Below are 5,684 nucleotides of genomic sequence, written 5' to 3' on the forward strand. Positions count from 1 at the left end.
TACATTAAGTCCCAGTTACATATGGATTAACACCTTGACCACATTCATTACATCTAGAATAAAACTTAGACACAGAATTGGTGTGTGCTCACACACACAATCATTCTCTCACGACTTAGTGCATTTCCTTCTGAAAGTAAATTGAACCAGGAAGCTAAATTTTCATGTGAATATGACCAGATGTCAATACCATTCAACTGAGGTCTATGATAGGTTGTTCAAACTGCTTTAGACTATAAGTAATCCTATTTTAATGCAATTCTCTCAGAATAAGGAGTCTATATATTTATTACTATTTATTAATATTAATACAATAAAATAAACAAAAAGCATGATTAAAAATCACTAATTGATCGTATTCCCCAAAGAAAAATATTTTATCTGTCCTGCTCATGAGGGAAAACCAATCTGTTAAGGAAATATACATTAGGATCCCTGATTATCATGTATCAACAGAAGTCATACTTTGCTACACCATAACTTTTTCATGGCAATTTTCACTTCTGCATTCCTCAGTGTGTAGATCAGAGGATTGAGCAAGGGTGTCCCAATGGTATAAAACACAGCCACCACCTTGTCTACTGGAAATGTGGTTGCCGGACGTGTATATATGAATATGCATGGGACAAAACATAAGACAACCACAATAAAATGGGAGGTGCAGGTCGAAAGGGCTTTTCGCCTTCCTTCTGCACTGTGGTTTCTCAGAGAGTACAAGATGATAATATAGAGATAAGCAGAATTATGAAACTCACCATGCATATGGCTCCACTGTTAGTAACAACTAGCAAATTTATTACATAAGTGTCCATGCAAGCAAGTTTCAACAAGGGCTGCAAGTCACAGAAATAGTGATCAATCATATTGGGACCACAGAAAGGCAATCTCAAAGCCAGGACAATTTGTGCTGAAGAGTGGATACAGGATCCCACCCAACCCAGAATCACCAGCACACTGCAGACATGCCTGTTCATGATGGTTGTGTATCGCAAGGGCTTACAAATAGCTACATAGCGATCAAAAGCCATGAGGATCAGCACAAAGATTCCCATGCAACCAAAGAAATGGGATGCAAAGACCTGAGTCATGCACTCATTGTAGGAAATAGTCTTCTGCTGGGAAATGGCATCCACAATCAACCTGGGAGCTGTGGTTGTAGAAAAGCAGGCATCAGCAAAGGACAGGTAAAATAGGAAGAAGTACATGGGACTCCCAAGGGTCCTGCTTCTTTTAATAGTCACTACAATGAGAAAGTTTCCCAACAGTGTGGCAAGGTAAAACATCAAGAAGACCCCAAATATTGCTTTCTGTTTTCTTGGATCCTGTGTCAAGCCAAGCAGAATGAATTCATTCACACTGCTATTCACTGACATAGTAGTTTGCAGGTAAGGTGAACTTGATAAAAGCTTAATCTGCAAAAGAAGAAAAGATGTGACATCTTGGGGAGATCATTGGGGTGACCTCTGAATTCCTTCTTTTTGCTCCATGTTACCTCCAACTTCCTATAATCCCTACGAATCTTTGTAAATCTGCAGAAGTCCCAGCCTCTCCCAGATCTCTCCATTGATTCAGAAACTAACCCAATTGGATCAAAGCCTTTGCATTTGGAGAATAAAAAGTCAATATCCTTTAAACATTTTGATTCCTACCAAGACTGAAAGTGGCAGAACTTGTTCTTTCCTTGGTCAGGTGCCTTAACTGCCTTGAAATTTGGCCTTCATCTGAAAATTTATACCAATAGTGCCCCACTTTCACTTTACCTTGAGTTTCCCAAAGAATGAAAAAATATTTTTTATGATCATATATACACGTATCTAGTTCATTTATTATGCATTTTATCTATGTGCTTTGAAATCTGAAAAACACTATTCCGATAATATTTAGCACTCCTAGTGTTGGAGAAACCTGAAACCTCCTGAAGAAAATATCCTCAGTTGAGTTCACTGATTTGGGGTCCCTGACTTCATCTCTGAGCTTATCAGTATCTTGGATGAAATATCCTTTACAAAAACCTATTCAACAGGCTTCTATCTCTTGCCTTCTATGTCACATTCACTGATAGTCATTTGATAACAAGGCCTGGAGAAATTTGAGGTTTGTCATAATTGAGGAAATTTCCTGTTTACCCTCTTTACTATTCTATTAAACTGAAATCATTGAGGATCTCTGCATATGGATTCAATGTGGCATAAAATTCCTAATGATGTCTATCTAAATAGTGCTTTTACACATATATGTTCCTTTTCACCCTAAATTGTCTTATTTCTAAAAATACCATTTGAAGAAAATTCCATTATTCGATATACTATGTTATGATTTTTCTGTTTCAAGTTCTTTTTCATAGCATATATAGTTTGTTTTGAAATCATTGTATGCCATTGTGTGTTCTGATTTTGACTTGGAATTATTATAACACTTCTTCTCATGTTACCATATTTTCCATGGATAAATTGTTCATTTAATAACTTACATTGTAAAATTTTTCTAAGTGGTATTTATTTGACCCTTTGTCAGCCGAGGTATTGCTGTTGCTTTCAATATTCATTCTCACAAACAACAACTCAGTGTAATTTAACTAAAATCATGATATTGCTGCCCCAAATGCTTGGTATTGTCATTGCTATTGGTAATTATTAAAAGGTTCTTCAATATTTTGTGACCATTTATTAACTATATTTTATTTTCAAAAATTCATGATATCATTAATTCTTCAAAGTACACAGACGAGTGAGAAAAGAAAATTCACTCTGTCTCAAAATTATTGACTCTATGATCATACTCTCCAGAAATGATTATTTTTTTGTATTTTTTAATATTCTAACAGTATACTTGTATATGTGTATCTCTTTTGTATATACAAGTATGGCCAATATTTCAAGGTTGATGATATTCAAAAAAAGCTGATGAACATGCAAACACAAGTTATTTTGTGACATATCTTATTACCTCACTGGCATAATAGTAAATAATTATATTTTATTATGTGCATATACCTTTTTATCATAAACCACATTTAACAGTTTTACTGCATTTTTCAAAAAGATTTTTATTTATTTATTCATGAGAGACACAGAAGCAGAGAAGTAGGCAGAGGGAGAAACAGGCTCCATGCAGGGAGCCCGACGTGGCACTCGATCCAGGTTCTCCAGGATCAGGCCCTGGGCAGAAGGTGCGCCAAACCACAGAGCCACCCAGGCTGCCCAGTTTTACTGTATTTTTTTTTCTTCTTTTTTTTCTGTTTTATTTTTTTTTATTTTTTTTATTTATTTTTATTTTTTTTTTATTGGTGTTCAATTTACTAACATACAGAATAACCCCCAGTGCCCGTTTTACTGTATTTTTTATGTAAAGATTGCCCATCTTAGAATTTTCATCTTTTGTCAGTTTATATTTTGCAGTCTTGATATTTTATCTGGAATGACTATTAATCTAGCAAAACATTACATTTCCTGGCCAAGAACACAGGTGCTAGATTCAGATGTCTTGAGTGCAAATCCTAGTTCCACTATATACTAGTTTGGGAAAGCCACTTGAGCGTAATCATGGTACCTAGGTAGATAAAATAAGAAAAGTACCCAGCTCGTAGTGAGTAAGAACTATTAATGCTAACCTCTGCTTCTTTCACTATCATGATTTTACTTTTTCTCTGTTTCTGGGGCTCTTTCTCTTTTCCGGTAATCAGATCTTCCAATTTTCCCATTTTAATTTAGCCCACTTCCAAAACATTTTAAAATTATACTATCTACTCACTTATCTCATAACCCTACAATAATCTTTTCTTTTGAATATTGACTCACAAATATCTGGAGTTATTGTAAAGAATGGGAAAAATATTCCACTGCTCTTAATAGTTTGAGTTTTAAGATAAATATAGTTGAAATCATTCATTATGTAAGGCACTCTATCATTGGTATTAGAAGAATACAAAGAGACACGACACAAGACTACAAATTTCTAAAGAATACCTTGGGAGTAAAAAATTCAAAATTATGTTAACAGAAGAATCATAACTTTAACTGAAGAAAGACATTCTAAATTCGGTTTCCTGAAATGCAGATATTCTAAAGCAGGGCAGGGAGGTGGGTTAGCACAGTGATAGTGCTTAGATGCCGAAGCCACACAGCCTAGATTTGTAACCCACCCAAATGCCCACCATGGTGAGATGCGTAACAAGTCCCTTGATATCTCTGGGCTTCATTTTCTTCACCTGTAAACATTAAGAGCAAAGCAACCTACTTTTTAGGGTTTCTATGAAGGCTAAATAATTCAGTATGTACAAAGAATGGGAGATGGAGGTCTGTGCACCTGCAATTGCAATCGTTGCTTTCATTAGGATTATTAGTATCAATTTTCCATTATGATGATTAGTATCAACTTTCAAAGATATTAATCTACCTTGTTTATTTACCCATAAAAGAGATGCACAACTGTTTTGCACACTAATGTTCTGAATGCCAGACTTGTCACAACTGATTAGCCAACCGTAACCCACCATCATCAATGAGCGGCCAGAGTTAACCGTAGGGTTCACTCTTTTCATGTGGTACATTCTATGGATTTGGGTAAATGTTAAGGACATGCATCCATCATTATAATATCATACAGAGCATTTCCACTGGCCTAAAAGCAGAATCATGTTAGATTCACGAAACATAGAAGATAATTTTTTTTATGTACTGTCTAATATTTATTAAATTCTTAATAAAATGTCTCACAGTAGGGCAGCCCTAGTAGCTCAGCTGTTTAGCACCACCTTTAGTCCAGGGTGTGATCCTGGAGACCTGGGATTGAGTCCAACGTTGGGCTCCCTGCATGGAGCCAGCTTCTCCCTCTGCCTGCGTCCCTGCTTCTATCTCTCTCTGTCTCTTATGAATAAATAAATAAAATCTTTAAAAAAATGTCTCACACTATTTTGTTGAGGAAAACATCAATTTGATTTTGGTACCTATATGAGTTTGCATTGTGAAAGTTATCATCTCATATGTACCACAAAATCTTCTTGGTATTTCACAAACATCAGAACTACAAATGGCCAATCCTAGATTTTTTTTAAGATTTTTAGGATCTGAGCCACCTGGGCTGCCCATAATCTCAGAATTCTTTAAATGGACCATCCATGTTGCTAAACAGAAAGAAAGGACACAATTTCAGATATTCTCTCTTCTCCTCATCCTGCATCCTCTACCTCATTTTATCACCTTGCTATAACTTGAAATGGAATAGCACATTCTAAAAATATAGAGAACCATGAATATAATAAAATGGTTACTATGGTTTTCTAATGCAAAGGCTGAAATACTCACCATAACTTTGAAAGCCCTCCAACGCTGTGCCATAATCTTGCTCACCACATATCCTCCCGTGCCTCTGGGCATGTATGCTTCAGTCATGCCTGACATTGCTGTCCTTAATAAATATGCCTCCACACCATCTCATTCACTAAATTTTCACTATTTCTTAGTTATAAAGGACTTCCTCTGATTAGACCTCCACTCTGTATTGCTAACTGTGCACACTGTACTCAGTTCAGATGCCATCTGCGAAGCAAAACCTTCCAGGTGTTACAGAAAACCTTCTTGCTAATGACCTTCCAGTGGGAAGTGTGTGTGAGTGTGTGTGTGTGTGTGTGTGTGTGCGTCCTGAATCAAACAATCCTTAATTATCGTCGCTTTTCATTTTTGTTT

General features: G+C 36.0%; 1 pseudogene; it reads right to left on the bottom strand.

The window, feature by feature from the left end:
- Nucleotides 1–459: 459 nt before the first annotated feature.
- LOC112663617 (olfactory receptor 4C11-like) lies at nt 460–1,373 on the bottom strand (annotated as a pseudogene).
- Between the last annotated feature and the right edge of the window lie 4,311 nt (nt 1,374–5,684).

The sequence above is a fragment of the Canis lupus genome, chromosome 18, assembly GCF_003254725.2.
Source record: "Canis lupus dingo isolate Sandy chromosome 18, ASM325472v2, whole genome shotgun sequence".
In the NCBI taxonomy this organism is placed as follows: domain Eukaryota; kingdom Metazoa; phylum Chordata; class Mammalia; order Carnivora; family Canidae; genus Canis; species Canis lupus.